Here is a 23,534-nt window from a genome sequence, read left to right as displayed (position 1 = left end):
ACTCAAGATGGATCAAAGACTTAAATCTAAGATCTGAAACCATAAATATTCTAGAAGATAACATCAGAAAAACTTCCAGACATTGGCTTAAGCAAAGAATTCGTGACTAAGAATCCAAAAGCAAATGTGACACAAATAAAAATAAATTGGACCTAATTAAACTAAAAACTTCTGCATAGCAAAATAAATAATCAGCAGAGTAAACATACAACCCAGAGAATGGGAGAAAATATTCTCAAACTATGCATCTGACAAAGAACTAATACCCAGAATCTACAAGGAACTCAAACAAATCAGCAAGAAAAAAGCAAATAATCCCATCAAAAAGTGGTCAAAGGACATGAATAGACAATAAAAAAGAAGAAATACAACCAGCCAACAAACATACGAAAAAATGCTCAACATTACTAATTATCAGGGAAATGCAAATTAAAACCACAGTGAGATACCATCTTAGTCCTGCAAGAATGACCATAATTTTAAAAATTAAAAATAATAGATGTTGGCATGGATGTGGTAAAAATGGGACACTTTTACAGTGCTAGTGGGAAGTATGGAGATTCCTTAAAGAACTAAAAGCAAAACTACCATTCAGTCCAGCAATCCTGGTAATGGGTATCTACCCAAAGGAAAATAAGTCATTACATGAAAAAGACACATGCACATGCGTGTTTATAGCAGCACAATTCACAATTGCAAAAACATGGAACCAACCTAAATATCCATCAACCAATGACTGGATAAAGAAAATGTGGTATACACGCCCCATGGAATACTACTCAGCCATAAAACAAAACAAAATAATGGCTTTTGCAGCAACCTGGGCAGAGTTGGAGGTCATTATTCTAAGTGAAGTAACTCAGGAATGGAAAACCAAATACCGTATGTTCTCACTTATAAATGGGAGCTAAGCTAACAGGATGCAAAGGCATAAGAACGATATAATGGACTTTGTGGGCTCAAGAGGAAGGGTGGGAAGTGGGTGACAGGTAAAAGACTACACATTGGGTACAGTGTGTATACTGCTTGGGTGACAGGTGCACCAAAATCTCAGAAATCACCACTAAATAATTTATTCATGTAACTGAAAGCCACCTATACAAAAACTATTGAAATATAAAAATAAAAATACATTTAAAATTTTTTAAAAATGAGATGTTACCTTTAGGAGCTGATTAAGTCTTGAGGGCAGAGTCCTTGTGAATAGGATTAGTGACCTTACAAAGAGGTGCAAGGCCATAGAATACTGTGCAGCCATAAAAAGGAATGAGATCATTCCTTTGCAGGGACATGGATGAAGCTGGAAGTCATCATCCTCAGCAAACTAATACAGGAACAGAAAACTAAACACCGCATGTTCTCACTCATAAGTGGGAGCTGAACAATGAGAACACACGGACACAGGGAGGGGAACATCACACACCAAGGCCTGTCGGCGTGGGGGAAGGGGGGCGGTGGGAAGGGGAGGGAAAGCATCAGGACAAATAGCTAATGCATGTGGAGCTTAATGCCCAGGTAACAGGTTAATAGGTGCAGCAAACCACCATAGCACACGTTTACCTTTGTAGCAAGCCTGCACATATCCCAGGACTTAAAGTAAATTAAAATTTAAAAAATAAATAAAAAATAAAGAGGTGAAAGGGAACTATTTGCCCCTGCCACCCTGAAAGGACTCAGCAAGAGGCCTCACCTGTAAAGCAGAAAAGAGCCCTCACTAGCCACTAGATTTGCTGGTGCCTTAATCTTGGAGTTCCTCACTTCCAGAACTGTGAGAAAGAAGGTTCTATGACGTATAAATTACCCAGCCTACGACATTTTGTTCTAGCAGCCAAATGGACTAAGATAAGCATCATCTGCTCTAACCTTGTCTTTTACAAATCAGTGATTTTAGGCCTAGAAAGGTGAAGAGATTTGCCGAACACCGCAAGGCAAATCAACACCTAGAACACAGGTTTCCCAGTTCCTCGAAGGGCCTCCCACTTGAAAAGCATGTCACAGCATAGGAAGAGCCTCACATACCCTGACAGAGTGGCTATTAGTGTGCCTGTCTTAGAGAGGAGAATACAGAGGCCTGAGATGCGAAGTGAGACGCCTAAAACTACACAGTGATTCCAGGCAGAACCAGCACCAGCTAGAACCGAAGGCTCCGGAGCGCTTTCCGTTATGCGACACTGCCGCCTAGGGGCAGTCTAGAGCAAGGGACCCAAGGAAGGCGGGCTTTGTCTGGGCAGGTGGCAGGGCCACAGTGGGGGAAGAGGGATGCTAGAAGCAGCCTCAGAGGCGACTTTCATCTACTTCCGGCCTAGCCAGGGGTGGCCACAGGTCTGCCTCCCGCTGCCGCCCACACATTTAAAACGTCCTGCACATCCCTCCAGGGACACTCTTGTAAGTTATACAATCTAATGTTGCCAAACTAAAATTGAGACTGAAAATAGGTGCAGCTTTCGCTAGAGGGATCATTTTTCATCCACCTCATGATGAAGCATATGGAGCGAGAAAGACATATCCCTTTGAAATAGTTGGCAGCAGCCTGTGGGTTTTCACAATGAATCTGTGACTCACGGCATAGGCAAGGTGGTGATGTTCAGTCCTGCAGGTACCATCACGCAAGAACAGGTACAAGGGAGGTGGAATGTAGCTAATCATCTGCCCTGTGCACCGATGCAAAATGCATTGATCATTTTTGTGTAACATTATACACAATAAGTCTAACTGTTGGTAGCACCACCCTTTTGAATAATGGATCATCACAGAGCAGATAGAGGCAACAGAGGGAACCTACCGCAGACCAATAGCACAGCCTAGTGGCGATCTAAGAGATGGCAACTTCATCTCCCCATCATCACAGACTCATAGGAAGCACAGGATATCCTTATTTTTGGTGGGATATCAAATTCTAAAGAAAGGCTAAGCTACTCAAGCTTAACAGTTCTACCAACATTTTTGTCTTTTTAAAATTTTTTTATTTTTAATTACTGTGGTTACATAATAGTTGCACATATTTATGGGGTACACATATTTTGATACAAACATGTAATGTGTAATGATCAAATCAGGGTAACTGGGGTATCCATCACACCAAGCATTTATCATTTCTTTGTATTAGGAACATCTGAAGACTACTCTTTTAGTTACTTTGAAATATACAATAGATTATGGTTAGCTACAGTCTCCCTATTGCACTACTGAAGCTAAATCTTATTTCTATTTAACTGTATTTTTATACCAATTAACCATCTCCTTTATATCCTCCACCTCTACTACCCTTCCCAGCCTCTGGTAATCATCATTCTACTAATCTTCATGAGTTCAATTTTTTTTAGCTCCCATAAATTGGTAAGAACATATGATATCTGTTTTTCCATGTCTGGCTTATTTCACTAAACATAACGTCCTCCAGTTCCATCTGTGTTGTGGCAAATGACAGGATTTAATTTTGTATGGCTGAATAATATTCCATTGTGTATATACACCACATGTTCTTTATCCATTCATTCGTTGATGGACACTTAGGTTGATTCTATGTCTTGGCTATTGTGAACAGTGCCACAATAAACATGGAAGTGCAGGTATCTCTCCAGCATTTTAATTGTCCTGCTCTGTACCAGACACTGACCCAGCCTTCAGAGAATCAATAATGAACAGAACATAGTAAGAGATGAGACTCGAATTATTTGAGAAGGATCTGAAAGAAACTAGAAGAGCGAGGTCACAGTGCCTGACCTACTCAGCAGTTCATAATCAGGTCAACAAATCTTTAGCAATTCTGCCCCTTTTTTGGGGGGTCACACATGCAAAATTATTGCCTCTATGTAACAATTTTGAAGAGTAAATTATATACATAAGCGTAATCCTTGATATAATTTTAATTACCTGAAGGAGTTGTCCTTAGCTCTTCTGAAGTCACCTACCCTCTGAAAGTCTGATGAAATCTATGGATTCAGTCCACCAGAAAATGCACCCACATAATATATAGCAAAATGCTGCATACGATTCAAAAGTTTTTCAGAAACTATGATGCTTCTCCAAGCACTCAAGTAACAGTTCCTATTTGAAACGGTTTTTCTCCCTTGATCACTTGGAAAGCTATGCTTTTTTTTGCCTTTTTTTTTTTTTTTTTTTTTTTTGAGACAGGGTCTCACTCTCTTGCCCAAGCTGGAGTGCAGTGGTGCGATCTCAGTTCACTGCAGCCTCCACCTCCTGGGTTCAAGCAACTGTCCTGCTTCAGCCACCCAAGTAGCTGGGATTACAGGTGTGTGCCACCATGCCTGGCTAATTTTTGTATTTTTAGTGGAGACGAGGTTTTGCCATATTGCCCAGGCTGGCGTCATACTCCTGAGCTCAAGTGATCTGCCTACCTCAGCCTCCCAGAGTTCTGGGATTACAGGCATGAGCCACTGCACCTGGCCTGAAATCTATGCTTAGAGAAAAAATGGCAACATTTTCTACTTTAAAGTACTATGACATAAACTTGAAGATAAGTGTAATTCATTAATTAAATAAGAGAAATTATCAAGCACCTGCAACATACTCAAAGCTACTTGTAGAGTTGGCAAGGGATGCAGAAGTATAACCTCTATGCCCTCCTATAGAGAGTCTGGATAAGACAGATGTTCAGGGCCCAGGCTGTGGGTTCACATTCTTGCTTCATCACCAGGACAACCACTTGACCTCTCTGAGCCTTGGTTTTCTCATCTGCCAATGAAAGTGATGATTACAAGTCCCTCACCAGGCTCTTGTGGGAATTGATGTAAATCACAGTGTCTGGAAGACACTTAAAGCTCAATCAATGGTTTTTTATTGCGAGCATTGTAATTAGGATGAATTAATGATTTAATCCACCCAATAACAATGTACCTATGGCCCACTGTTTACCAGGTGACTAATACTAAGTGTTGGGGATACAGATTTGGCCGGGTGTCTGATTGCATAGCCAGACCCTAGTTTCTGAAGCTTAGTCCAAGGACAGGCACCAAGGTCGTCACCCAGAAGCTTGTTAAACATGTGGGATATCTCAGGCCCCTCCCCAGAACTACCGAATTTTAGCAAGATCCCCAGGCAATTCACAAACACTTTAAAGTTTGAGAAATCCTGCAGTAGATCTTGAAAAAAGAGAGACTCCCTCTGAAAAAGTGGCCTTGCTTCCTGGTCTAGATGGATTCAGAAAGAGCTTGAAGGAAATCCTCTTTGTTCTACAAATGGTCACTTTTGTGGCCCCTCTTTGTAATATAAATGTGTCCCTGGAGGAAAAAATATAGCAGGACTATTTGGTGACATCACAAATGTTGTCTCTCCAAGTGCCCCTCCTCTGTAGACAAGGCTTGAGAGAGATGCTCGTTCGCCAAGAGACAAGGAGACCAGAAATTCCCACACATTCCTTTTGAAGAGTCAATGCTATTGGAATCTCTCTTGTAAACTAAGGTGGTCACAAAAGGTCCCCTGGCAGGAAACAGAACCACAAGGAAGCCCAGCACAAAGAAAGAACTGGGACAACCTGCTCAACCCCAAGGCCCAGGGGAGGTTCTGGATTGAAGGAGCAGGTGCTGGGACCATGTCTGAAGAGGCCAGAGGTCTACTCTCAGGCTAAGACAAGAACAATGAGAGAACATGCAAAGTCAGACTAAAGAGAGCATGGAAGAGCATGCTTGGTGGAGCTGTAGGGGGTAGGTCATCTACCTTGTGACACCCTGTGCCCCCACAGAGACCTGGATTCACAAAGAGGTTATTGCAGAAGTGGGCAAGAAAATGCCAGACTTGGGACCCACCGGCAGGGTAGCAGGAGCAAGGTAGCCAAACGCCATGGCCCCACTGTAGGTTAATCAGTCTTCAGTTCCCTTTCTAGCTGGCATATGTGAGCAGGACAAGTTCTATGGGAATAAATAAGCACCTGGAGTTTAATCAAATCCAGACTCTGCCTCAAGATCCCATGGTCTAGTGGGGCTGTGGGCATGTGAATACAAAAATGAATCCTTACAACAGGGGCCATTACCCCCATATCCCAACAAGGACTTGCAGCCTGGAAGAGGTTAAAACCCTTGAAGAAGGCCGCAGACAGTGTAGGTGGCAAAGCCAAGAGTGACATCCGAATCAATCCCAAACTCTGCTTTTTACAAACTATCCACCTACTATACAGGGTCCCTCTGCCGAGGAGAAAGCCACAACATTTTTGTAAGTATAAATTCAGTAACCAACAGAAAGACCATCAACATTCTCCAGGAACACAAAAGAGGAGACCAAGCTGGTGTTGGGACATCAGGAAAACAGCCCATTCTTTGCACCATGCCTTGAAGAATTGGAGCAGCCAGGGAAGGAACAAGGAACAGGACTTAGACCCAGGTTAGATCGAGCTGAAGCTTGAGGATGAAGTGAGCATGAGGCTACAAAAGCAGGTGAAGGCCAGATCTCTGAGAAGCTGGAGGACTGTCTTATGAACTTGAGCTTAGTTGGGCCACAAAAGGAAGCAACTGGGGCTTTGGGGAAGAAGCCCTACGTGGTCCTTTGTTTAAGAATGACCTCCCTGGGGGGCCGGGTGTGGTGGCTCACGTCTGTAATCCCATCACTTTAGGAGGCTGAGGCAGGTGGATCACAAGGTCAGGAGATCAAGACCATCCTGGCTAACACGGTGAAAACTCGTCTCTACTAAAAAAAATACAAAAAATTAGCTGGGCATGGTGGCGGGCACCTGTAGTCCCAGCTACTCGGGAGGCTGAGGCAGGAGAATGGCGTGAACCCGGGAGGCAGAGCTTGCAGTGAGCCGAGATCGCACCACTGCACTCCAGCCTGGGCGACAGAGAGAGACTCCGTCTCAAAAAAAAAAAAAGATCTCCCTGGGGACCACAGGAAAGATGGTTTGAGGTAAAAGAGAGATTGAAAGCAAGAGATTCCATGAGAAGATATCCCCAGGACTGAACTAGACAGTTGAGAAGAGGAGAAACCCTTGGGAGGCATTTTGAGGGAAAACAGATAAGCCTTAGTGACTCAGAGGAGAGGAAATGAGCAGGAGGGGAATGAGTATGCCTCCAAGCTTCAAACCTCGTTAGGTTCGAAGCCAGTTGAAGAAGAGGAGCTGTTGGGAAAAGTTCTGAGGGCTGGCCCCTGAAGCACTCTGCCTAGTGGCTTGTCACTTTCTTTCTTTTCTTACTTTGCATTCTCCTGGCAGCCCAGCAAGAAAATACCCTAAAACTTGAAGCACCCAGAAAAGTCAGAGAGAGCAGGCAAAGCCCCACGAGCAGGCATGTTCCATCAGCCTGAGACATGAGGTATCTTCTGCCAGAGTCCACAGGAGCAGAAGACCAGAGAATAAATCCATCCTATCTCTGATACCATCTTTATGTGGTTTCAGCACACTTCTGTTCAAAATCAAGCCAATTCAATTCAGCAACCATTTTGAGTACCAGCTATATGGCCCGGCTATGCACTGAGGGTATGCAGATGATAATAAAAAGCTCAGTACAGTAGAATGAACAACGTGTCCGCAAAATTCATGTCCACCTGGAACATCAGAATATGAGCTGGTATCCTTACAAGAGAAGAAGACACAGAGACTCACAGAGAAGAGACTATGTGAGGATGAAGGCAGAGACTAGAGTGATGTGTTTACAAGCCAAGGAATGCCAGGGATTGCTGGGAGTCACCAGAGCCAGGAAGAAGCAAAGAAGGATCCTCCCCTAGAGCCTTCATAGGAAGTGTGGCTCTGTCCACACCTCGATTTAGGACTTCTAGCCTCCAGAACTGTGAGAGAAAGTCTCTGGTTTTAAGCCACCCAGTGTGTGATAATTTGTTTTGGCATCCCTAAGAAATTACTATACCCAGCATTTGGAGAGAGGCCACCTGCAGAACAAAGCCAAGAAAAGACATGGAAAGAAAGAGAGCTCTGAGGGCTTCAACTGGACCCCTGGATCTAGCTGTGCCTGAAGCTAGACCATCCTTGGACTCGGCAGCTACAGGAAATGCTCTGTTCGCTTCTACCTGTATATTCTCTTAGTTCTCCATCAGGGCAAGTCAAAGAGCCCCTATTATTCATTCTTTTGCTCCTACTACTAATGGTTCTGAGAAGCTGAGCTTACTACCAATTTGCCAAGAAAAGAGTCAGCTCACCAAACACTGTGGCAAGCCACATAACATTCCTGCAGTGACAGCAATGAGGTCTTTTGAAAATGTTATCAGAGCCAATTTCTGCCATATACTTACTTCATTCAATTCATTAAACAAATTTTACCATCTCCGAAAAGGGTAGAAATGAATTTTCCTTAGCTTTTATGTTTAAAGTTTGATTAAAACTAAAGTTGTACAACCAGACACCACAAATGTTGTTCTCTACTAAGAATCTTAATGAGAAGCTGTTAACCCAAATCCTTTTGAAAACTTGAAGTGCTGGATTAACCTTTACCTTTTATTTAGGAAAAAAAAAGACAAAGAAAAAGTTTGCAAATATTTATATAGCAATTATCAGAGTTAAATTTACACTTTTTTTGTAGCTGAGTCATCAGGTTACATTTTTACCTATACATATTTACCAAGGTATATTATTTCCAATATTGATTCCAATAATGATTCCAAGGGTCATTGACTTGTAACCTCGGGACTATAAATATTTGTTATATGAAGCTACATGTGCTAGAATGCTTACATATAGAGAACCATGTTCATTCACTTAAAGCTGTCATCTGTGTTTGCCATAAGTAGGCGAGTCCCGTAAATTGCCATAAATAGGAAAGTCATCGTGACCAACTTTGTGATAGTTAACCCATTGCCTATGACCTCACTCTAGTAGTATAAAAATGATGCAGATTTTATTAGAATTAGGAAAATATCTACAGGAGTTTCTTTTTCTAAAAGTTATCTTCAAGTAAAAAGTGTAATAAATGACCTAAAATATTAACATTCAAACAAGACAGAATTATAGGCAAGACTCAATGAATGCTAAAAGTAGTGGTAAAAGTTGAAGGTAACAAGATAATTACCTAAGTTTCTAATATTTTCCCCAGAATAGCAACTTTGGAGCAGACATACTTGGCAGAAATTGCCTCGACCAAGTGATCAAAGTTAACATCCCCAATTATAGAAAAAAACATCATCATGTGCCTTCTGATATGAAGCACAGTGAAGAATAAAGCATCACTTCTGTGGTCTTTTTTGTCAAAAAGAAACCTTAATCTAATCACAATGAAACATCAGATAAATTGAGGAAACATCTACAAAACAATTGTCTTGTACCCTTCAAAAATGTCAGTGTCAGTCTGGTGCAGTGGCTCATGCCTGTAATCTCAACACTTTGGGAGGCCAAGCGGGGGAGACAGCTCGAGGCAAGGAGTTCAAGACCTACCTGGGCAACATAGTAAGACTCCTTCTCTACCAAAAAAATTAAAAATTAGCTGGGTGTGGGGGCACATGCCTGTAGTCTCAGCTACTTGGAAGACTGAGATGGGAAGATTGCTTGAACTTAGAAGTTCAAGACTGCAATGAGCTATGATCGCACCACTGTACTCCTTCAGCCTGGGCAACAGAGCAAGACCCTGTCTCAAAAAAATAATAATTTTATTAAAAAAGAAAAAAAAGTGTCATAAAGACTTAGGAAGTGTCCCAGATTGAAGGAGGCTACAGCGATGTGACCACTGAATGCAATGAGAGATCTGGATTGTATTTTGCTACTAAGGGCATTATGGAGACAGTGGATAGAAGAGTATAATGATAGCGTTGCATCAATGTTAGTCTTCTGATCTTGATGTTTACACTGTAGGTTATGTAAAAGAATGCCCTGATTTCAGGAAATGCAAACTGACATATTCAGAGAGAGATAGGCATTGTATCTACAACTTACTCTCAAATGGGTCAGAAAAAAATATAATAGGAGAGAGGGAGACAGCAAGAGAACTTCCTATATTCAAATCCCCATCTCAAAGCTTGATTCCTAAATGACACACTCCTATTCATATAAGGGGTGATCTAAGAAAGCAGATTCTAAAAGGAAACTTTGAATCTGTATCATCTGCTGGCCAAGAAAGAGGACCCATTGCTGGTAGCAAATGGAACACCCATGGTTTCCTGCAAAGTAACCAAGCAACTGTGAAAACATTCGCCAAGGGTGAAATGGGAGTCTGGAGAGCTGCACCGTTCAATATGGCAGGCAGTAACCACATGCGGCTATTGAGTACTTGAAATGTGGAAGGTGGAAGGAGAAGAAATCAAAAGGCTCATATAAATGGACATGCTAGAGTATATATACTATTTAAGACTAGAACCCCACCAGATGACTATGCATCATTGGAGGACCTAAAAGACTCTCCATTAGAGGAACAGCAGCATCATTACAAAGCTCAATGGTGGCTCTCCTCTGTAGTCCTGAAGGGATGGCAGAGGATAGGAAATGCTGTTACATATCTGGGCTCCCTGGCAAAATGGAAATAATAGGGTCTTGAAATAACAGGGGCTGGGTGGTTGTACTTTTCCACCAGAAGCAAGTTGAGCACAATTGTCATGATGAGTGGCAAAGTCAGATGATAGCCAAGGAGACAACAAAGAATATTCATTACAGATGAAGCACTAAACAAGCAGACAGAATGACTCAGCCCATTGATGTCATTCAGACTACGTTACCAGCCATTCGTTAATGGAACAATGGGTACCTAAGTGAAGCAGTCATGGTGGCAGGAATTATGGCTATGAATGGGCTCAATTGTATCTGATAGACTCACCAATCTGATAAAGACATGGACAACAGAGAACAACATGTAACCCCTGATACATCATCATTCCTCAAGGAAACCAACCAGCCTCTTAATGGCAAATTGACTATACTGGACCCCTTCCACTTGGAGGGAACACCAATTTATCTCCACTGGAATCAACACACATATTCCAAGTATGACTTTACCTGTCCTCATAAGTCAATACCACTCAGCCAATACCACTACATGAGGACTTATAAAGTATTTGATCCACTGGCGTGTAAACCTGTATAACATCACCTTGGACCTAAACAGATACATTAGTAGGTACTAACCACAAGATCTGCCAGTCCTATTATATACCACATCACTTTGCAGCTGCTGGTCTGACTGAGCAGTGGAACAGCCCGTTTTAGATACCAACTTGGAAAGAATGTCCCTTTAGGACGAGGCACCATCTCCCAGAATGCAGCATGTACTCTAAATTAACAGTCTTATACAACTGGAGTCCCAAACCATAGGTCTGGAAACCAAGAGGTGGAAGGATAAGTGACCCCACTTACCATCACTCTCAGTAACCTACTGGGGGATTATGCATTTCCTCTTCCCACTGTTCTGGGGTCTGTGGATTGGAGATCTTGTCGTTCAGAGAAAGTGCTTCCACCACACAGTGACAGTCTCATTAAATTTTATGATTTGTCCACCACCTACCACTTAAGAATCTTCAAGAGACCAACAGGCAAAGAAAGGTGTCATCATCCTGGCAGGCGTGTCATTGGTTATAATCATTTGAAGGGGTAGAGCTGTTGTTATGCAATGGGAATAGGTGGAAATAAACTTGGCACCTAGATGATCCACTCAGAGTTTCCTTGGTACTCCCCAAACCCTATGTTGATGGTAAATGGTTAACTGTTTATGGTAAATGGCAACAGCTACAGCCTGAAAAGAGCTTGGTGACATGGTGACTAGAAGCTCAGAATCACACTGGTGAGGGTCTGGGTCTTGTTACCAGGTAAGTCATTAGCATACAGACAGAGGGTGAATGATTCTGATTGTTGTGGTTTGGATTTGCATCCTGCTCAAATCTCATGTCGAATTGTAATCCCCAATGTTGGAGGAGCGTGACTGGATCATGGGGATGGATTTCCCCCTTGCTGTTCTGGTGATAGTGAGTGAGTTCCCAAGGGATCTGGTTGTTTAAAAGTGGGTAGCACCTCCCCATTTGCTCTATTCCTCCTGCTCTGACCACATAAGACCTGCCTGCTTCCCCTTCCACCTTGATTGAAAGTTTCCTGAGGCCTCCCCAGCCATGCTTCCTGTACAGCCCTATGGAAGCATAAGCCAATTAAACCTCTTTTCTTTATAAATTACCCAGTCTCCAGGAGTTCTTTATAGGAGTACAAGAACAGACTAATACACTGATTGACATGAAGAAGTAGGTTTGTTCTACCATGGAGGCAGGAAGCTGTGCTTCAGGAATTCATTCGAAGAGGAGGAAGGCAGGTGGAACAATTGGAGGTCTTGGTGCCTCCAAGACCAAGAGTAGCTGCAGAAATCCCACCAACCAAACCCTGATGAGGACAAAGCAACTGAGGACCTCAGTGCTATGGAGATGAAGGTCTGAATCGCCCCAGCAGGGTGACTCATATATGGTTTGCTTCACTAATCCTTGTGTATCTTTTTTAGACTTGTCTGGACACCAAGAGGAATGTGGGAGCCTTTGGAATGTTTAGAGCAGAGCAGTGACACGGCCTGACTTAAAATTTACAGGACATAAGTGCTGGTTTACAAATTCACAGAAACTGACTATGGTGAAGAGAATAGACAAGGGGGGGCAAAGGCAGAGGCAAGAGTTGGCTGGGGGCTGTGGCAAGCATCTAACCAGAGACGGTGGCAGATAGCCAGCGAGTAGCAGTGGAAGCAGAGGCAGGAGACTTTCCTGTCCGATTAGGTGTGGAGCGTGAAGATAAAAGATACAGCAAGATGACCCCAATGTATGGAGCCTGAACAACCAGAAGGATGGTGGTGCTAGTAAGTAAAATGGAGGAACCTATGGGTGAGGCGAGGTGAGGAGGATCGGGAGTGCAGTGTTGGCCTTGTAAAGTCCATGTCACTGGCTCCTGGGAGGACTCCTCCTCTTTTCTGAGTGTTCCTGGTGGGCTCATCAGTCATAGTACGCAACAGCAAAGGCAAATGACTCAGTCTGATGAAGCCTCAGCTATTGGTCCAGAGATGGGTTGCAGCCCAAGTGGGGCCAGTTAGATTCCTCCATGGGGTTGATATGCAGACAGAAAAGTTCTTTTCCTATGATGTGCCTAAGCTGAGAAGCCATGAGCCTAGAGCTGCCAAAAGCTGCCTAGCCCGACTCATGGGAAAGAACTGGCCTGTGAAACGAAATCCAGAAAAGACAAGTGGAACAAAGAGGTGAAAAGAAGGTTTATTTATTATGTCTTTAAACTACCCTGGATCCAGCCTTACCTGGAGGTCACGAATCCCCACTGATTACTGTGCCAATCATCTATCTATTGCCTTTCAGCATCAAATGTCTTTTCCATTACCTACTCTGCAAAAATAGACCTAGATCTTTTCAATATCCTTCTCTTTGCCAATTGGTATAACATTAAGATTTATCAGTAGAGGGGGTTGGAGAGACACTACAGGAGGGAGTGAATTTTTTTTCCTCCTGGTCCCAGGATGCAACTTGGGCCAACTCCTAGGACACACACAACTTCCCTCTGGGTCTAGCTCTGGCAGCACAGATGGCTCCCCCAGCGCCTGGCTCCTGCAGGGCGCAGCAGCATCCCTTGGCAGCCCTCAGGTGACTTTGCAGCACAGTGCCGCTGGTGAGACACCTCCCTGTGAGCACCTTTCCTTGAACCCCTGAGAGCAGAGATTTCTGACAAGTTCTGGAGGGCTTGTTTCCAGTAACACTGGCATGGCAGCACAGCAACTTTCTGCTCTTCAGCAAGCTTCAGCCAAGCCACTTCCAACCCAGTTCTGATCTCAGCCTCAGGAGTGGCAGCTGCTCCTTATATCAGCTAGCGCTATATCTTTTCAGTTCTCTTGCTTTTTCCAAGCCAATGCCTCATTACTCTAATCCCTTGTTACAATCAACACTTCTTTATATCAAAGTGGCCCTGTTCATGTGTATTTGTGGATTTCTGTCTCTTTATGGTAGCCTAATGCAACACCATTTACATGATAAAGCCCCTCTTTGCTTAAGCTACTTTATTTCTATCCCCTGCAACTGACAGAGTCTGAAAACTGATGCACAAGTAAAGAAACAATTAAAATTAATATTGCCAAGGCCTGGCTGCCATGAGCAGTCAGGGAGGATTCTTAATTCATCTAGAGAAGCTGATGCCTGAGCTGAATTTGAAGGCCACACCACCCACCTTTACCCCCTGTCTACACTATAAAGCCTGGGCCACTGAGGCCTAGCTAAGAGGGTGGTTTGCTCCAGAAAATGTTCCCAGGGCTCTCAGTTAGAAGTCCCCCCTCCTCACTCAGAACCTCCCACCAACTTGCCCATGATCCCTCATAGGACACTTGGTCCCTCCAAGCTTGCATCACAGCCGTATATATGCCTGACTTAGGTGGCAGAGACTGCTGGTATGCACCAGCATCCGTGCTCTCTTCTTCTCCCAGAGCACAAAAACTGCATTTCCAACCTCGCTTGCAATTCAGTGTGTTCACATGACTGAGTTCAGGCCACAGGAATATGAGCAAGTGAAGTACACATCTGAGTTGACCCACTGTGCCCTCCCATTCACAATTCTGACTTCCTTTCCCTCTTTATCAAACTGAATGGAGAGAATTCCAAGGACCCAGAGAAGAAGGGAGCCACAAGATTGGAGGAACCTGGGTCTCTGAATGTCTGCAAGGGACCCGCCCTGACACACCCTGCATCTGAAAGTGATGTCTGTGAAAAATAAACATTTGTGGTGTTAAGTGACTGAATTTTCAGTGAGATTTCATCTGTCATAATCACATATCTTTATTTCTCCACTAAGCCAAGAGGTGTTCAAAAGAAAACCCTGTGTTGTACTCACCTCTGGACACCAAGTCCCTGGCTGCAGTGTGTACTCAGCAAATATTCTTTTGGCATATTCCAAGATATCTGCCTTATTCTCAGTCTTTTGAAATTTAAGTCAAATGTGTTTAAGCTTTACCTCCATTGCAATCTCTTTAGGGACTTAGGAGAAGAATGAGGGAGAGAAGTAAAGAAGAGTTTTTGTTTTCCTCGTTGTCCCTGGCTCTAAGTTGTTACTTTCCTGCTTCCTGTTCCTGTTTTATACCCTCTTGCCCTAGATAGGACTCTTGACTCTTCCTCTTGATTTGTACAAGGAAACTTACTTGTATGAGGTATGTGACTCTCTGGAGGAATTTACTGAATATTTGAGGAGAAAAGAAAGGGAGTATTACACACAATGCAAAAAATGCAAGTTAGTTGTTCCTAAAAATTATTTTGGAGGATGACATCAGTGGCAACGGTGAGGTAAGGACCTCAAAAAATCCACTCTTCCATAAAAGCCACAAGAACACTGGCAAGAATTGCCAAAATCAACTTTTTCAGGACTCTTAAACAAAGGCTTGTAGCAAGCTGGGAAGCATTTACTCAAGTAAAGTGGCTGAATCTTATTATTATTTTTTTAATGTGAGCCATGTAGCATCTTAACCTGCCCTATTTCCATTCCCCCATTCCTCTGCTCCATACCGCGCTTGAAAACCAACAGCCCTAAATCACAGTGAAAAACAGCAGCCCGCCAGCCACTGGAAGGCAGTAGAATGGGACTGAAGCTCTTCCAAATGCTCATTTTGAAAAGACTGAGACTATTTGGCCTCTGTGGTATTTCACTGGAAAACTTTATTTGCAGGACTCGTCTTTAGTTGACTGACTCAGAGCTTTCCCAGTGGGCATTTGTGAAAAATATTTAGTGGCAATTGTTAAACATGGTAGCTGCGTGAGGCAGTAATCACAGTTGGGACAAACAATAGGGTGACCAACTTAAAAAGGGAAAATAGGGGAATGAGATGTCCAATGGGGGCTTTGCAAAGTTCCTGGGAATCTAGAAGGTCACATGCATGTGTAGGGCTGTGCTCATGCCCAGGAAAGACCCAAGTCAGCCCTAAGCTCTCACTTCTGACTCACATTGAGGTTTTGTGCAAACAGGAAGTAAAGGCTAAGGCAGAATTGTAAGCTACTTAAAAGAACATTGAATGCATGTCCCAAACACACAAAGAGCCCTTTGGTATAGTCTAGGAGACTCATTGATCTCAGGCATTAAAGGAAATAACTCTCCGATTATTCACTGACCACTAGATTAATCAAGTGGAGATGGCAATGGCCACAAACAACAAAGAATAGAGACTTTATATAATTAGTTTAGGGAAGTCACTCAGCAAACCAACAGCAACAATAATAACAACAAATAATAATGGCAGATACGGTGGCTCACGCCTGTATTCCCAGAACTTTAGGAGGCCGAGGCACGCGGATCACGAGGTCAGGAGTTCAAGACATGCCTGGTTAACAGGTTAACATAGTGAAACCCTGTCTGTACTAAAAATACAAAAAAAAAAAAAAAAAGCCAGGCATGGTGTTAGGCGCCTGTAAACCCAGCTACTTGAGAGGCTGAGGCAAGAGAATCGCTTGAACCCGGGAGGCAGAGGTTGCAGTGGGCGGAGATCACGCCACTGCACTCCAGCCTGGGCAACAGTGCAAGACTCCATCTCAAAATAATAATAATGATAATAATAACAACAACAACAATAAAGTCACTAAACAGCAACAATAATAAAGTAATTAAACTAATAAGCAACAACAAACAACCCTGGAGAAATGAAAGAACCTGACAAATGACATATTATTTTAAATGTCTGATTTTCAACGACAACAAAAATATGAAGCATAAAAAGAAATAATAAACTATGGCCTACACACAGGATAAAATGTAGTCATTACAAACTATCCCTAAGGAAACCCAGAAGTTGGAATTACTAGAAAAACACTTTAAATCAGCTATTTTAAATGTGCTTAAAGAAACAAAGGAGGCCAAGTGTGGTGGCTCACACCTGTAATCCCAGCACTTTGGGAGGCTGAGGCAGGCAGATCACCTGAGGTCAGGAGTTCGAGACCAGCCTAGCCAACATGGTGAAACTCTGTCTCTACTAAAAAATACAAAAGTTAGCCGGGCGTGGTGGTGGGCACCTGTAATGCCAGCTATTCAGGAGGCTGAGGCACAAGAATTGCTTGAACCTGGGAGGTGGATGTTGCGTGAGCTGAGATCATGCCACTGCACTCCAGCCTGGGTGACAGAATGAGACTCTGCCTCAAAAAAAAAGAACTAAATGAAACAATGTTAAGAACTGTAAAGAAAGTACTTAGCCACATATTGCCAAGTAAGTAGTTATTCCTTAATCGCAGTTTCGCCTTCTGCAGTTACAGTCATCTATGTCAATTGTGGTCTAAAAATATTAAATGAAAAATTCCAGAAATAAACAATTCATAAGTTTGGTCATCTTTTTTGTTTTGAGACAGGGTCTCACTGTGTTACCCAGGCTGGAGTGCAGTGGCACAGTAACGGTTCCCTGCAGCCTCAGTGTCCTCGTCTCAAGCAATCCTCCTGCCTCAACCTCCTGAGTAGATGGGACCACCAGTGCACACCACCATGCCTAGCTAATTTTTCATTATTTGTAGAGACAAGGTCTTGCTATGCTGCCCAGGCTAAGTTTTGTCATCTTAATGTCACCTTTGGTCACAGACTGCCACCAAATGGTATAGAAGTCTTTTAAATAATGATGGTGATGATGATGATGGTGCCTATGTTACTGTGCTATTCATGGAAATACCTTAGGTTTCACTTTCCACCACTGTAGTTATCCAGGGTCAACTGTGGTCTAAAAATTTGTGAAAAATTCTAGGAATACACAATTTATAAGTTTTAAATTGTGCACCTTTCTGAGTAGCACAATAAAATCTCATGCCATTCCACTCCATCCCACCTGGGACATGAATCATCCCTTTGTCCAGGGTGTCCACACTGTATGGGCTACCTGCCCACTAGTCACTTAGGAACTGTCTCATATATCAAATCGATTCTGACAGCACCATAGTGCTTATGTTCAAGTAATCCTTATTTTACTTAAAAACAATTCATCTATGCTAAAGAGAAGGTGTATACTGTTTCCTTTAAGTAAAAAGGTGAAAGTTCTCTAATTAATAAGGAAAGAAAAAAGATGTATGCTTAGATTGGTAAGATCCACAATACAAACAAATCTATCCAGGAAACTGTGGAGAAGGAGAAAGAAATTCATACTAGTTTTCCTGTCATACATCACACTGCAAAATTTGCAGCTACAATGTGTGCTAAATGCTTAGTTAAAACGGAAAAAACATTAAATTTATGAGTAGAAGACATGAACAGAAAACATGTTCCAATTGATGACAACGTGTTGTTCCAGAAAGCATTGAGCCTGTACAAAGACTTCAGCAAGGAGGTCCCTGAAACAAGTGGCACCAAGGCACTTACAGCAAGTAAGGGATGGCTACATAGATTAAGGAACATAGAAGGTCAATAGTAGGCTAATGTTACATCTCAATGCCTACATCATTCACTTCACTTTATCTCATTACATAGGCATTGTATCATCCATCACAAGAAGTGAGCGAGTACAGTACAATAAGATATTTTGAAAGAAAAAGAGAGAAACCACATTCACATAACTTTTATTACAGTATATTGTTAGAAGTGTTCTATTTTATTGTTGTTGTTCATCCCTTACTGTGCCTAATTTATAAATTAAATGTTACTATAGATACATATGTAGAGAAGAAACATAGTATATATAGTATTTGATGTTATGCATGTTTTTAGGGGTCCACTGTGGATCTTTAAAGATATCCCCTGTGAACAAGGGGGGAGGCGGTGTTATTCTATCAAAAAAATGAGATACAAATTATTTTCTTAAAAGAACCAGATAGAAATTTTGGAGATGAAAATGGTATTAACTGTCCCAAACTTCAGAGATGTAGTTTAAAAAAACAAAGCAAATGAAATGGAAAATTCACTAGAGGGATTCCACAGCAGATTTGAATAGGCAGAAGAAAAAAATCAGCAAACTTGAAGATGGACCAGTTGAGATTATCCAGTCTGAGGAACAGAAAAAAAAAAAAAAAAAGAATGGGCCAGGCACGGTGGCTCACACCTGTAATCCCAGCACTGTAGGAGGCCGAGACAGGTGGATCACGAGGTCAGGAGATCGAGACCATCCTGGCTAACACGGTGAAACCCTTTCTCTACTAAAAATACAAAAAATTAGCCAGGTGTGGTGGCGGGTGCCTGTAGTCCCAGCTACTTGGGAGGCTGAGGCAGGAGAATGGTGTGAACCCAGGAGGCAGAGCTTGCAGTGAGCCGAGATTGCGCCACTGCACTCCAGCCTGGGCGACAGAGCTAGACGCCATCTCAAAAAAAAAAAAAAAAAAAGAATGAAGAAAAATGAACAGAGTCTCAGAGACCTATAGGACACTATCAAGTGTATCAACATGCACATAATAAGAATCCCAAAAGTTAAAGATAAATAGATGAGTGCATAAAAATATTTGAAGAAATAATAACCAAAAGTTTCTCAAATTTGATTTAAATACATTAATCTGCACCTATAAGAAGCTCCACAAACTCCAAAGAGGATAAATTCAAAGAGATCCACACTTACACACATCATAATCAAATTGTTCAAAGCCAAAGAGAAAATCTTAAAAGAAGTATAATTAATAATATAATGAATTAATTAATAATTTTACTTCTATTAAGATTTCTCACCAGAAACTATGAAGGCCCGAAGGAAGTAGGGTGACATATTCAAACTACTGAAAGAGAAAACTCAAGAATTCTATCTCCAACAAAATCCTTTCATGATAAAAACAGTTAACTAGGCATAGAAGGGAACTTCTTCAACTTCTAAAGGCCATCTACAAAAAGCAACAGCTAACATCATACTTAATGATGAAAAAATGAAAGTTTTCCCTTTAAGATCTGGAATAAGAGAAGAATGTCCATTCTTCCCACTTACGTGAGCATTGTACTGGGAATTCTAGCCAGGACCATTAAGCTAGAAAAGGAAATAAAAGGCATCCAGATTGGACAGAAAGAAGTGAGTCTATCTTTATGCAGATAACATTGTCTTGTAAATAGAGCTAATAAATGAGTTCAGCAACGTTGCAGGATAAAGATCAATACAAAAATCAGTTGCATTTCTTTCTATATGCTAACAATGAATCATCTGAAAATGAAACTAAGAAAACCAGTTCACTTATGAGAGCATCAAAATAAATACTTACGAATAAATTTTTTAAAAGAAGTGCCAGATTTGTAAACTTAAAAATGCAAAATATTGTTGAAAAGAATTAAAGACCTAAGTAAATGGACAGCAGTCCATGTTCTTAGATTGGAAGACTTAATATTGTGAGGATGGCCACACTCCCCAGTAGGCGCATACTCCCCAGAGCAGCCTATAGAGGGAATGCAGCCCAGTTAAATCCCAGCTACCTTTCATGTTGGCAGAAATTAGCAAGCTGATCCTAAAATTCATACCGAAATGCCCAGAACCCAGAGTTGCCAAAGCAATCTTGAAAAGGAAGAACAAACTTGGAGAACTCACACTTACCAATTTTAAATCATATTACAAAGCTATAGTAATTAAGAGAGTGTAGTACCGGAATAAGGATAGACATGCAGAAGAATGGAACTCGGAGCCCAGAAACACACTCTTAAATTTATGATCAATTAATTTTCAGCATGTGCCATGATAATTCAATGGGGAAAATAAAAGCCTTTTTGACAAATGGTACTGGATATCCACATGCATGCAAAAGAATGAATGTGGTCCTTCACCTTACACATATATAAAAACTCACTCAAAATAGATGAGAGACCAACACGTAAGAGCTAAAACTACAAAACACTTGGAAGAAAGAAAGAGATATACATCTTCATTACCTTGGATTAGGCAATGACTTCTTAGATGTGATACCAAAATCACAAGCAACACAAGTGTGAAAAAATTGGACTTCATCAAAACTAAAAACTTTTGTACTTCAAATGACACTATCAAGAAAGAAAAGCAACAACCCACAGAATGGAAGAATATATTTGCAAATCATATATCTACTAAGGGACTTGTATCCAGAATATATTAAAAAAAAACTCTTAGAAGTCAACAATAAAAAGATAAATAATTCCATTTTTAAAGGGTAAAAAATTTAAGTAGATATTTCCACAAAGAATATATGCAAATGGATAATATAGACATGAAAAGATAATATTAGTTATTAGAGAAATGCAAATCAAAACCACAATGCGGTATTACTTCACACACACTAAGATGGCTATAGTTTTTTAATTAAAAATAACAAGCATTGGCCAGGAGGTGGAGAAATTACAACCTTCATGCATAGCTAGTGATAATGTAAAATGGTGTGGCCACTTTAGAAAATGGTTTGCCACTTCCTCAAAAAATTAAACATAGAGTTGCCATATGACCCAGCAATTCCACTCCTAAGTATACACAAGAGAAGTGAAAACATATGTTCACACTAAACCTGGACAGGAATGTTCATAGTAGTGTTACTTGAATGGCAAAAAAGGAAGAAACAATCCAAATGCCCATCGACTGATGAATGGGTAAACAAAATGTGGTCACTCCATGCAGGGAAATATTACTGAGCCATTAAAAAATGAAGTACTGATCCATGCTACAACATGGATGAATTTTGGAAACATTATGCTAAGTGAAAAATGACAGACACAAAAGACCACATATTGGTGATTCCATTCATAATGTCTAGAATAGGCAAATGTGTAAAGACAGAAGGCAGATTCACGGTTGCCAGGGCCTGGAGGGTAAGGTGGGGAAATAGGGAGTATTGCTAATGGGAACAGTGTTTCATTTTAGAGAGATAAAAATGTTCTGGAATTAGATAGAGCTGATAGTTGCACAACTTCGTGAATACACTAAAAACCATTCATTTGCACAATTCAAGAGGGTAAGTTTTTTGGTGTGTGAATTATATTTCAATTTTTTAGAATGTAAGCACAAATTATTTAGTATTTATCTCCCCAAATACTAGCCTCTTGCTGCATTGCCTACTTTCCCCCCTCTTCTCTTCTTCTATCTCTCCTCTACCACCAGCAACAACATCAAATAACTATTTTATTCATCTGAGCAATTCATCTCTCTCCAGCCCATACGCCATGACTTAGCTCTATCTGCATACTTGCACCCCAAGGACTCACCAATATGTTCTAATATTATGACCCATGTTCTTCAATCATATCAGCCAGAAAAGAGGGGTGCAGAGGGCAATTCTGTAATCAGGCACTGTGTTCAAAGATTGGCTCATCCCTTGGGCAAGCTCTTGACCCCTCTGTGCTTGAGTTTCTTCATCACATGGTAGGCCTAATCATAGCAGTATTTCAGTGTTTTGTTGGGCAAAGTAAATGAGATGGTAAGATTAATATCTTACATTTATTTCTTCATGACATGTACTGTTATAGTAATTTAATGCTTATTGGGCTATTCATATACGCCAGGCATTATCATCATTACTCATCACAACAAGATAGTTATTTTTGTTGTTAAAATCCCATAAGCCATAGTCACTTTCAAGGAAATGGCAGAGCAGGATTCAGACACAGGCCCCTCTTAACCACAAGACAGCATACTCAGCAATTCAGCTAACTCTTGCATCGTTCTCTGTGCACTAAGAACTATTATCCCCATTTGATAGATGAATAAGTTGAGGCAGAGAAAGGCTAAGCCCTCAGGCCTGTAAGCACTCAATAAATGTTAGCTAGCAGCAGCATCAACTCATAATGATTTCTTATTCCAATTCTGTGTGAATTGTTCCACACACACACACACACACACACACACACACACACCCCTTTTGAAGGCACTAGTGGCCAGCCACCTTTGCTTTGGTTCTAATTAATGTTATTCCTCCTCTATTAAACACAGAGAGTAATATATCAGACTCGGTGCCTTCCAGAAGCTCACAGTGTACCCAGGGAAGACAGATGTGTCCTCCCAGATAGTGCAAATGTAAGGCAGGTCCTGCACATAACAGTTTCTCAGTAGACAAGTGAAAGTTGGGTGGATGACCAATGATAACTGAGAAGGCCGAAGTTATTTCTAGATGGAGATACAGGAGAATATCATGGAAGATATGGTGTTTGCCAGGTGTGTGAATGGAAGGTACATGGAGTGAAGCACAGTAAATATGTTGATTGCTAAGTAAACAGTGTAGAGAACAATGCAACATTCTGTTTGGGAACTACAGGCTTGTCATTTTGCATGTAGCCACTAGAGGGAAGTCCAATACACGTTGGCATTTAGAAGAAAGCTGGTTTTGGTTTTAATCTTGTTTCTTTCTTTACCAGGCCAGATCTTCAACAAGGTCTTCTAAGTTTGTAGCATCCAGGGATTTGGTTCATTCTGAGCATTCCTAATATCCCTGCACTTTAAAGGGTCTTGGCTAAAATGTTCATTTGTGACATTCGTATGAAAGAATGACAAAGATTTTATTTTTTTTTTTTTTTTTTTTTTGAGACGGAGTCTCGCTCTGTCACCCAGGCTGGAGTGCAGTGGCGCAATCTCGGCTCACTGCAACCTCCGCCTCCCGGGTTCACGCCATTCTCCTGCCTCAGCCTCTCGGAGTAGCTGGGACTACAGGCGCCCGCCACCACGCCGGCTAATTTTTTTGTATTTTTAGTAGAGACGGGGTTTCACCGTGGTCTCGATCTCCTGACCTCGTGATCCGCCCGCCTCGGCCTCCCAAAGTGCTGGGATGAGTGAGCCACCGTGCCT

This window comes from Nomascus leucogenys, chromosome 16 (genome assembly GCF_006542625.1).
Source record: "Nomascus leucogenys isolate Asia chromosome 16, Asia_NLE_v1, whole genome shotgun sequence".
Taxonomy (NCBI): Eukaryota; Metazoa; Chordata; class Mammalia; order Primates; family Hylobatidae; genus Nomascus; species Nomascus leucogenys.
Note: the sequence above shows the minus strand (reverse complement) of the source record.